Source organism: Callospermophilus lateralis, unplaced genomic scaffold (genome assembly GCF_048772815.1).
Source record: "Callospermophilus lateralis isolate mCalLat2 unplaced genomic scaffold, mCalLat2.hap1 Scaffold_578, whole genome shotgun sequence".
Classification (NCBI taxonomy): Eukaryota; Metazoa; Chordata; class Mammalia; order Rodentia; family Sciuridae; genus Callospermophilus; species Callospermophilus lateralis.
The window spans coordinates 364,189-377,289 of NW_027514514.1; the positions used below are offsets into that span (position 1 = coordinate 364,189).

At 31.6% G+C, this 13,101-nt stretch overlaps 1 pseudogene; it reads right to left on the reverse strand.

The window, feature by feature from the left end:
* LOC143386855 (lysine-specific demethylase 5B-like) overlaps nt 1–5,181 on the reverse strand; it is a 59,123-nt pseudogene extending 53,942 nt beyond the window's left edge.
* Between the last annotated feature and the right edge of the window lie 7,920 nt (nt 5,182–13,101).

Sequence of the window (13,101 nt, forward strand, 5' to 3'; positions counted from 1 at the left end):
GATATAATAATATCTGCCATTCCATTATCTCATACTGCTTTGAAATCTATTTTTCCCTCCATTTGAATCTAGGCTTACTGTCTTTGGCCGATAGAATGTGATGGGAATGACACCTTGTAATTCTTTTTCTTTTTTTTAAAGAGAGAGTGAGAGAGGGAGAGAGAGAGAGAGAGAATTTTAATATTTATTTTTTAGTATTTGGTGAACACAACATCTCTGTTTGTATGTGGTGCTGAGGATTGAACCCGGGCCGCACGCATGGCAGGCGAGCGTGCTACTGCTTGAGCCACATCCCCAGGCCCACCTTGTAATTCTAGACACAGGTCTTATATTCAGCTTTTAACTTCTCTGAGTCCTCACCTATCCTACTGGATAAAGAACATGGAGATGGGTAGAGGTCCAGCCAGCCATCCCCCTGGTGTTCCAGCCATTCAAGCTGAGACACCACATATGTGAATGGATTCCATTCATCAGCTAGCTGTGCACTCCAACTGACCCTGATCACTAGCTGATAACCCAGATGAATACAGCCAAATGCTCAATCCCAGAAAATACCACAAGGAACAGAGGAAATACCCAGTCAAGCACACCTACCCCTTATTTCCTGACCTATAAAATCTTAGGCAAATAAAACTGTTCTGGATTTAAGCCATTAAATATTGGGATAGATAGTTGAGTAACAAAAGATAACAAAAACAAACCTGACACTAATTAAATTTCATAATGACCAATTATAGAATGCCTACACTTGAGGTGATCTATGACCTGTTTACCTTCAATAAGTTACTTTATGGAAAACCATGCTGAAGTCTGGAATATTCAAGTGATATGCTTCTAATTTTAAACATTGTTCTTTTGATAATTTATAGTTTGATATTAATTTAAAGCAAATCTAATACAGTTAATACAAAGTAGCATATGTAAAGTTCACAATTATCTACAAGTTTATCATGAATTCAGGTTTATAATTATTAAAATTAGCCATTTGATCATGACATAAAAAAAGCAATTACATTGTTCTGTGGAATGTAGTATTCATGTCTCTAAAACATATTTTCCAAATAACAGGAAAATATATTTAACACATAGCCAATTGAATTGAAAGAATTGTTGCCAAGGTGGGTATAAAATTATGCCATATGAAACTATAAGTGTGTGATATAGCTGATTTTTAATTTAATCATAGCTTATTTGAGGTTGGTGTAAGGTTTTCTTGATGTTTTCTCTTCAAGTCAGGAAAAAATGAAACTAACTACTTAAATGGTAACACAAATTGATGTTAATAAATTAGTACATTCATAAAAGGACTCCCAGTTTTACTGCTAAAAGCACTCCATTATTTGCAGCATTATGTAGTTTAAAAGGCACACTGATAAGTGCCTGTATTCAAATCCTTTCCTGTGCCCTTTGTGTTCTTATCTTCCCTGGGCCAGCAGACAATACTGCTTTTCACTAACCTTTGGCACTCCACCATCAGCAATAAACTGAGAGCTCCTTCCTAGTCCCTGAGCTTCCTTAATTAGCATCACCTGTGTACTTTCCACTTGGAGCAACCCCATCAGCAGTGCACACCTACTTTGGAGCCTGCAGGTAGAACAAGACTCAGTGTCTCTGGGCTCTGGGGAGTCCATCTGCTTGCCCTAAAGCCATAACTGAATACCTATCATCCTCAACAAGCTTACAGTAGCCTCTAATCCGGGTAATTGTGCCACCATAATGTCAAAGTGAAATGATAAACAAGAAACTAAACAGACCCACATAGAGTGGCCCAACAAAGAAAGTAAAACGATTCCTTCTTTTTCAAAATAAAAGATATTTATGTTTACAAAAAAAGTAAAGTTTTTTCTGCCCATTTCAAGATGAAACATTTTTATGTTTAGATTTGCTCTAAACCTCTCACAAGACAGATGAATTGCAAACATTTTAATCTTTTCTGCCACAGTATATTTTTAAGCACAAATTTTGAAGTATGTCTTTAAAAAATTCAAGATCATGTTTTTCCTTAAAATATTTTAATGGTATAAAGCACTTTGCATTTATGTTAAAAGGGTACAATTGACACATCTTTAAAATAAAAATGCTAGCAATGAATCATAAGAAAAAAAAACGTAATGAATGTCTTTTACTGAACAATGGATAAAACATAGGCATTTAAACCAAAGGAATTTTAAAAGGCTTAATTTGTGTTCTTCTCATGAACTCGCACTTTTCTTTTTTGTACCCTTTTTTCTTTGCCAAGAAGAATTTAGCTGTGACAATTAATGGGTATATTTTGTCGAAGCTAAGTTCTTTTAATGTCAAGCTATTATATCTTCTACATACAGAGGAGGGAAGGTGCCAAGATTTCTAACAAGTAGGTACACATTCTTCTTTAAACAAAAACACACTAAAAAGCATTGTGCTCCTAGATTGATGTGTTGAAAGATATGCAACTGAATTCTGAATCTATTAATCTAAAGACTATTTTGATAGAGAAAAATTTCTATAGATGAACACACACTAAAACAAGATTCTCTGGTCTCCTTGCCCAATTTGTATTTAAAAATAATATTTTAACCAGAAATAATTTGAGTCTGAAGGTAGGGAAGAAATGTTTCCTTATTATATGAAGTCTCACTTAATAAACATCTAGTCTATTTCAAATGTTAATATTTATGTTTTAGATAAATGTTGAGAAAATATAGAAATGCTAATTTTTTGTTTCATGATTTTTATTTGCAATAAGAATGGCTCATATATGTATAAAGAAATAATTATTCTTAATCCTTATTAAGTTTTGATTTCACATCTTACACTCAGAATATATAAATCATACAGTCGTCATCTTTTATATAAGAAACTGAGGCCCATAAAATGAACTGCCAGGAGTTGTACTGCCAATATTAATTAAACTCTCATTCCTTAAACCTCAGTCTAATGCTATTTCCATTGTAATATGCCATCTTCCTTCACTGAACTTGAGTTCCTGAATGTCAAATGAAAAAAGTATATTTTAAAAACAACCAGTATAAATAAGAGCACCAGATTACATGTGATTTTGCATGGGTATGGGATGTTTTCTAACCACTTACATAGTGGTTAAAAAACAATATAGTGTTCTAGTTTCCAAAGCACAGCCAATGCTTCAGCATGTCAAAAATGGTCATCAACCTATTTGGAAGTTTTTTCAATAAAGCAAGAGATAACTCACATAATATTCTAACTCTACAAAGCAGCAGAAGATAAAGAAAGTAGAATGCACAAAGAGAAATTTGCATGTATTATAGCAATCCACTTTATCAAAATACTGGCAATGATAAATAAAATTTAAGATCAACGATTCTTGCTTATTCATGCAACATTTAGGTAGACTTTTTCAAAATATAGTTTGCACAAGGCATGTTTCTCAGGATATGAATAGGCTGTAAAAGTGAAAACAAAAATTTCCAACTTAAATATACCTGAGTGAAACTTATGAAATATCTCTTCATGATGTGCACACTTCGTATGCCCATATGAAACATTCTGGTAAGTTATATAGTAAAACTATCCAATTAACTTTGTTTCACTGTTTCTCCAAATTCTTTTTCCATAGAACCCCTTATGAAATAAGAACATTGCATAAAGTGCAATGAGTGATGCAAAATTAATGCATATCGTGTGTACAGAGAAACTACAGTAAAGTCCTATCTTCATTTCCAAGCCGAAGTATAATTTCCAATCACTTTCCTGAAAAATAAAAACTGCACAAAATATTATTTCATGATAATCATCCCTTTTTTAGTTTCTCCTTTCCTTTCCTGAGCCAAAAAATTAAAAACCCACAAAAGATAAAAATAGTCAAAAACATTGAATGAAACTGCTTCAATATGAAAAAGATGGAACTCACATCTTGGTTTCATTCATTTTTTACTGAATGAATGAATACAGGTCACTGCATCTGTCCGGAGAGCCAATCTTAAGATTATGGTTCCCCCCTCCCCATCCCAAACACGTACACACAGGCAACAGTCTATTTCTTGTCTATATGAATTAAATCTGACAGAACTCTATAAGGGTGGGTAATATTAGGGTACTTCTTAAGATTTTTTTACTTTATTTTTCTACTCTATTTATTTTTACTTGAGAGTTTTCACTTTATTTTTCTACTCTATTTACTTTATTTTTCAACTCTACTCTGTTGATATGATAGGGAAATAGCACATTTCTTTCCTACAAAAAAACTAAAAATAAAATTAAAAAAATTCAAAACAGATAAACTATACACACCCAAAAAATAGGACCCCTGTGAAACAGAAGTTTTTATTTGAGAAAGAAGATAAAGACATATCTGGCAAAATGGATCTGTAAATTGTTCCTAAGAACTGGCCAAGGAGTGGATCTGGCCAGATAATAGTAACTCAAAGTAATTGCAAATGAGCACTCTAATTCACTGCTGATTCAAGGTCTAAATTACTAAGGTCCTGTTAGGATTATAAGCGTTTAGTCTTCAGTATAGGGTCTATATCTATTAGATTACATGAGACAGTGTAAAGTATGGTTATTTAGAATTTTTCTTCCCTATACAATTTGCACAAGACAGGTGTAGGAATAAGTATGTCTGCCTTGTAATCCAAGGCTCCTTTTGTTAATGGATGGCAGAATGAGCAGAAGAGATCAAATATACAGGGTATTGTTGCACTTGCTAATTGAGTCAGTCCAAATTTAATATTGACTTATAGAGAGATTCAGGGTAATCTTTAAATATGATTTTAATCAAGTATTACCAACAATTTAGCATTACCTTAGTACTGAATTACAAGCTTCAGAGTAAACCAAATTTCATTGATGAAACTATAAATGGTTTCCCTCTGTGTTTAAATACATATATTTACATCCTCAACAATTCACTGGGCATTGAGTTAGAGCTCTGTTTAATGCAAAATCTGGTCATGTGAAAAATATGGGCACTGAAGTGGAAAATATTTTGCATTATCCTATGCCAGTGTTGCCCCTTTCTGTCAAGTTACACATGCGTGTGTCCACAATGGGAGCAATATTTACAAGCCACATTTTACATAATTCTGGGGACTGACTATCTACTCTTCCACTGAGGAGAATTCCCTTGGCACGCCCGCTTGCCATTTCGTCCTGCTGGTTCGTTTGTTCTATTGTACATCCTGCAGCATCTTTGCCCGATGTAGCTGAAGCAGAGTCATCCATCATTGCAATTACAGGAACTGAGGGCCTTATGGACTGGGAGTAAATTATGAAGCTATGAGGAAGATGATCATTTTTGCAGAAACAGCTATTTTATGTTTCTGTTCTCCACACCATCTTTCCTTTCTTGTTTGGGATAATGAAAGAGTAAAAGCCACAGGGCCAGTTTTTGTCCTTTGGATTCACGCTGAAGAAAGAAAATACAATCAATAAAAATGCACTTAACGAGCCTAAGATTGACTAGTTTTTTTTTATTGTTTATTTTGAATTTCAGATGTGATTCTCTGTTGACCTGCTGTTAATATTCTGTAGCTTCAGATTTCCCAGATTTTAATACGTTATAAATGGATAAACTTCACCATGTGGGATGATTTAAAGTAACTGATTTACCACCCAGGCTGGGCACTACAAAGGGAAAGTTGTCAATTATCTTTGTGAATTTCAGTCATGTTCAGTCAAACTAGATAGCATTCCCTTTCTCCCTCTTATCCCTCCCCTTCTCCTACAGTGGAAGCATCAATTAATGGCTGGAAACATAATCTAAATTCATAAGTTACTTGGAAACTTACCATTTTGCTTCTTATAATTTACATAAGCCTTTATTTTAAACTAGTAAATTTAGAATCAGTTTAACATTCATAATATGGGGAAGATATGCCTAGGTAATCTCAAAAAAAAGTGATTTACTTCCCAAATATTCTTAAAGAAAATTGAAATTGAGAATTTAATCATAAAATTTAAATAGTTCTAGTGCATGTTCAATGGGACTAATATTTATTTGTTCTATCTTCAGTTATTCTACAGTTCTACAGTTTGATATTATAAAATATACCTATATTGATTTGCTGAGTTTCTCACAGATCATTGGCTATTTCTTTTTCTTTCTCTATTGGTGCATCATAATTCTACACAATAGTGGGTTTTGTTGTTACATATTCACACATTAACATGATAAAATAATATAATTTGGCTAAAATCATTCCCCAGTATTTCTCCTTTCCCTCACCTTCTTTCTGACCCTGGTCCCTTTCCTCTACTGATCTCTGATTTTCCTAAGATTCCTCTACACAACTTTATATTTTCCCTCTCTAGCTTCCACATATTAGAGAGAACATGAGACCTTGACTTTCTGAGTTTGTTTTATTTTGTTTAACATAATATTCTAAGTTCAATCCATTTTCCTGAAAAATGGCATTATTTCCTGTGCTTTCGGGCCTCCTAATGAAAAAGTGTGACCTATGTATGTAAGTTGGAATATTTACCATCTATTTTTTTCTAGAGTTTGCTTTATTTCTGATCTCATTCCTAAGGCTTTGATCTGTTTTGAGTTTATTTTTGTGAAGGCTAAGATACAAGAATGTAGTCTCAATATTTTACACACAGGTAACCAGTTTTCCCAGCATCATTTTGTTAAAAAGTCTCTTTTCTCCAGTGTATGTTTCTAGTACCTTTTTTAAGGATCAGACCCTATCTGTGGATTTCTCTGTGTTCTGTTCTGTACCATTGGTCTATATGTCTGACTTTATGTCAGTATGATGCAGTTTTTGTTAATACAGCTCTGTTGTATTATTTGAAGTCAGATATCATGATGCCTCCAGCACAACTTTTTGGCTTAGAATTGCTTTGGCTATTCTGAGTCATTTATTCTTCCAAATTAATTTTATGACTTTTTTTTAGTTCTGTAAAGAATGCCATTTGTATTTTGAACATTGACTCTGTACATTGAATTTGTACATTGCTTTAAGTAGACTGGCCCTGTAAAAAAATACTAACTCTGCCTATCCATGAACATGGAGGTCTTGGAAGTCTTTTCATTTTCTTGTGTCTTCTTCAATTTCTTTCTTTAGTGTTCTACAGCTTTCATTATGGAGGTCTTTCACCTATTTGATCAGGTACTTTTTCTTTGAGTGTATTGTGAAAGGGATTTTTTTTACTACTTTCTTAGAAGATTCATTATTTGTTTATAGGAAAGCTACTGATTTTTGTATATTAATTGTGTAAACTTCTCCTTTGCTAAATTTGTTTATTAGTTCAAGTAATCTTCTGTGGATATTTATGGATCTTTTAAGTATAGAATCACATCAGCTGTAAACATTGTTATTTGATTTCTTCTTTTCCTATGTTAATCCCTTTTATTTCCTTCTCTTGCCTAATCACTCTGACTAGAATTTCAAGTACTATATTGAACAGGTGACAGTAGACATAATTGTATTGTTCTGGATATTAAAGGAAATACTTTCATCTTTCCCCCATTCACTATGGCTTTGCTTTGGGTTTGTCATATACAATTTTTATGATTTTTAGATAATTTTTTCTCTCCCTACTTTCTTCAGTGTTTTTGTTATAAATGGATAGTGATTTTTTTTGCTTTCTCTGCATTTTTGAGATGACTACAGGATTTTTTCCCTTCATTCTATTTATATGGTGAATTACATTTATTAATTTGCATATTTTAAACCATTGTTGCATTCCTGGGATAAAACTATCTGGGTTACAATGTGCAATCATCTTACCATATGTGTTGAATATGATTTGCTAATAGCCTATTAGGGACTTTGTATCTAAGTTGATCAGGAATATTGTTCTATAGTTTTCTTTCCTTGATGTGTCCTTATCTGGTTTCAGTTTGAGGGCAACACTGGTTTCATGGAATGAATTTGAAAGTGTTTCATCACTTTCTATTTCATGTAATAATTTGAGGAGCATTTGCATGAGTCTTTCTTTAACTATCTAGTAGAGGCTATTTTCTTATTGAAGAGTTAGTACTTTTATCACAAATATTATTTTCTTAATAATTATTTTTCAAATTAAGAAGTGATTATTTTTTATTAGAGAAGCTAAATAGCCTCACTTTGAAGACTTATTTTTTCTTTAATATAAATAATATGCTCACTCCTCATTATAGTTGCTGTGAAATAGTCTAAACCATAACAGTATGCTATATGTAAGTCAACAATGCAAAAAATAAAATATAATACAAGAAATAAAAATACAATGTTTTAAATTTGGAAGGTATGTTGTTGTATGGACAATAAAACATTAAAGGAAACATTTTAATTGAATGTTAAATACTGGGAAGAGACTCTATCAATGTTACATCTGGTTGTTGTATATGAGAGATAAATATTTAACACAAATTAAGCTAGCATTTTTGAAACAAATATTTACCTTTTATTTTAGGTGACCACACTCCACATACATTTTGTACTATAGTTACTGACTGTTTATGCAAAATGCAACAAACACACTAGTAATAAAGCATGAATGTTGGAAAGAAAGTAAGCTTTCTTTGTATAGGAAAAAGTGTGTGTGTGTGTGTGTGTGTGTGTGTGTGTGTGTATACACACACACACATATATGACATTAAAGTAAATACATATATGATTTGTAGCAGAGCAAGATAATCTTACTATTTATGAATGAAAATTTTACCAAGACAAACCAAAGGCACGAAAAGGTAGGCATGGTAACTTTATTTTAAACTATTTATTGGCTTCAGCTGCTCTGTTTTTGATGCAACCAGTTTGTTTCTTCTACTCTATTGGCCACAGACTATGCTCAATTTTCCACTAAGAAACAGAATGTTCACTATCCCCAAAGAATATGCACATGCATTACCTGTCTTACAAAGTTAGTAAAATTATTAAAGGGTTAGTCTATGTAAAAAAAAATAATTAAATTCATACATTTTAAGCTAAAGTTTGAAAGCTTAGGCATTTAGAAATACAGGAATTATAGAAACATTAACTAAATATAGATGATTCCTGAAACTCTCTTAAATATTGTATCCATCATTTTCAGTTTTGTGGAGAAGGGTATTCATCCAAGGGTATACTTTAAAATTTTTTCTATAATGAGCAATAGACCAATTCTGCCCTCAATAGACCAAGGTTCTAGGATTTCCCATGTCTTTGCAATGCAATACTCTGACTCCCATTTCAAAGACAGATTTATAGGCATGTATGTAACCTAAGTTGTTCAAATTTCACATGAACATCCTAAACTTGATTAAATTCACATGGTTTTCTGTGTGAGATATAAAACAGCTTTAGAAGTTCCACCTCCTTGTGTCTGTTTTTCCTAAAATATAAGTAGCACAATCCAGTTAGTGGCCTCTGATTTCAATTACCCATAACCACCACCTCTCAGGACAAACATGAGTCTCCATAAAGATTGACATGGTTAAGAAAACTCATTCAAACTATAGATTACCCAAAACTGGCCTAAATTTACCTGGCCCATCCACACTTTGAGCAAACCTGAATGGAATTTCCTTTGACTTTGATAAAATTAATCTACTTTTCAGACTGTTTTCCCCTGTCTTTTACCAAATTCATATTTGATTAATGTAAACATGTTAAGACATATTTTATGGAGAATATACAAAGAATGAAAAGATTATATACTTTATCCCCTCTGCCCACTTAGGATCACTACTTTATTCTAAAGTTAATTTAGTTAGAGTCAAAAAGTCTTACAATGTTTTAAATTAATCATAATAAATGTTTATGAGAATTATTTTAAAATAAGGTAAATCTAGATATACAATTATATTTTGATGCAAAGATAATAAGACTGCACAAATTAGAATTTCAAAGCTATAATTCTAAATGCTTATGGGAAAAAGTATTACTTTTATTATCACAAGTAGTATTACATAACACATTATATATTGTATAGCAAGATTAATGATAAAATTTCCAGACTTACCAAAAGATATTGAATGTACTCAGTCAAAGTCTCAGCAACTTTTCTGGTGTTTTTAACTGCACTGTTGTAAATAAAAGTTGTAGCACCATGGTTCCAGTCTACTACAATTACATTAATATCTTCTTTATGCAATAAACTCCTTACAAAATTTGAAAGCCATGATGGGGTGGAGCCCATTGGTCTGTATCCCAGAATCAGCCAGACTGTTTTCTTTTGTGTGTTGAAATTAACATTGAGTGAGTTATTGAGCCCTAAAAGTGGCTCAGCACAGTTCAGCTTGTTCCTTGTATACATCATCAGAACTATCTTTAATCTGGGAATAAACAAATCTTTTCAGGAATCCTTTACACTTAGATGAGAGAATTCAATGCATGGTCTTTTATTCTCTGAAATTAAAATTTAAAAAGTCAATCAAGCTGAGAACTTAGATATTATTGGATTCTTGATGCTGTTATAAAGAACAGAATTGAATATGAGGGTTGGGGGATTTCAAAATTTTCTTAGCAATCAAATATAATTCACTAATCACCTGCACTGTTCAAAGTAATGCACTGATCAGGCAAAAAAATATAATTTCTAAACTAGAAATAATAAAAAAGTTACAATAGAAAATATAAATAAATACAATTGGTTAAAAATTATGAGTTGTTTATCTGTATAAAATAGGGAATTATAGCAATGTTTGTGACTAAAGTCATGAATATTGCTAATAAAGAAGTGATGAGCCCACCACCAATAAGATAGATAAATTGATTTTGAATTATGAACTTTAAAAATAGCTTTATAGAATAGTACTTATATATGAATAATAAGCTTTAGGTAAAAAGACATTTTACTTGACCAGTTCTCTAATGAATATGAATAAAAACAAGATAACATTTTCTATCAAATAAAAATAGAAAAATCTTTCTATACCATTGATAAGGGTAAATACCAAATGACTGATAAACACAGTGAGAACATATAAAATGACACACTCTTTGAAAAATTTATATTTATGTGTGTATCTCCATATGTGTGCACCACAAACTTATTCTTGGCACAAAATTATAAATCACTTTAAATGTCATTATGAAACTATATGTGTTCTCTCTCCCTCTCTCTCTCCCTCTCTCTTTCTCTTTCTTTTTCTCTCCCTTTATAATTCCCAGAAGAAACCAAGGCAGAAAATAAAATAACTAAGAAAGATTAAAAATGCTCATTGCCACATAGTAAAACAACAGCCGCTTTTTATTTTCTCTTTCATTGATTTTCAGAATTGTAACTCTTTTCATAATAACAACATAATCCCAAAGATTTTTTTCCAAATAAACTTTTAATGAGAATGTGTGCTTATATTCCTTCATGAACATTAACTCTATAATATTTGGAAGAGAATTTGTCAACATATATGAAATATTCACAAATGTGTTAGTATATTTTATCTCAGCAAATCTACTTCTAAGAATCTATCAGAAAAAAAAACAAAAAGAAATGAACTAACAAATATTATTTTAATACTGGACATATATATTTTATAATAATCTTAATTGTGAATATATATTTGCAATATTGTCATAATCACTGAGGTACAGTAAAAGGAGAAAGACATTGAAGGAGAAGCAAGTTATACATTCAATTCCCAGGCAAAAAAACTAAGGTATCCTTGGAAAGTTAAAACCTTGATTCTTTATATGTTTTAAGTACTAGAGAATGAGGAAGTAAGAGAAGGAATAGACTGAATCATAGTGCCTATGAATGCTTGCTACACTGTTCAAGTTGTGTAAGAAATTCTGTACCTCCACCTTATCTTATCAGCAGAACTTGGACAAGGGCCAAATGCAACCAATGAATCCAAACTGCTGACCCACTCCAACTCTAGGTAGATGTTACATGGCCCTAGAATGAATAATGGGGAATTATTCAGTAGGATTACTGTGAAAAAAAATAAAGGAAAGAAATTATCATCCAAAACCACCAGAAGAGAAATATATTATTTATTACCAGATGTACAAATAATTGCAGAAATAATTTCTATAGAGATAGCATCCCCATTGGAATGCGAAGAAAAATATCATTTCAGAAACACAAAGCAGGAAGCCATTAAGAGAAAATTAACTGAGGTTAAAAAAGAAAAAAAAAACACAGCATCACATGGAGAGCAGAATAATGAAATATTCTAGTTTATGAAAGTTAAAAAGAAGCAATTGCAGAATTAAAATTCACATTATAAATGTTATAACAAACATGGAACTCTCTTATAGCAAGAAATAAAACAAGAAAAAATTAAAATTATGAAGGGAAACATACATCCAAGAGAAAGAAAGATGATTCAAATCTTAAAATGTTGTTGTTCCATGGGCTGGGGCATTGGGGAGGGGGTGGGTAGAAACTACAAAAATTAAGGGAATTGCATACCAGGAGTTGCAAACTGAGAAGGTTCATTACAATGCAGAGAAAGTCAGTTAATCAGACACACCAAGAGGTTTCCTAGAAATTTGTTTGGAGTTCCATGAAAGAGAGAAATATCCTAAAAATAGTAAGGCAGAAAATATAGGTTACAAACAGAGGAATGAAGTAATGATGACTTCATGTTTTCCTTTAAATGAATACATCAAACAGACAAAAGTTTTAAGTGGAAAGTTTGGGGCCTAAGAAGTCTATGTCTTTCTAGAGGACTCTACGAAGAATAATACAGCACACTTTCTGAATCATCATTGTTACTTAAAAATGTTAGATTTATTGGAGATAAGATCGACAGAATTTCATAGTATGAAAAAGATTGAAAGTGAATGTGCAAATAAGGTAAACACTGATTTAGGTTGAATGTTACAAAATTGGATAAAACAGAAAAGCAATAACAAAAGTTATTTCTGGATGTCCAAATTAAACTAATAAGACAGAAGCATATATTAAAAGGAGTATAGAGGAAGTGGGCTTGGTGCAAAAAGTTCTTAATAGAGGAGGAATTTGTAAAAATTCAAAATTTTTAACTGTAGAAATAGAAAAATAGGGTATTAAAAAATATTGAAAACCCAAATGTCAACTGCTATGCTATGCAAAACATAACACATAAATTTCTAAATATAAAAATATTTAGAATATAAATTAAACATTTACTCATATAACAGTATATATATATATATATATATATATATATATATATATATATATATATATATATACACAAAAATAAAAGAAAATTTGAAAATTGAAGTAATGAAACTAGAAAGC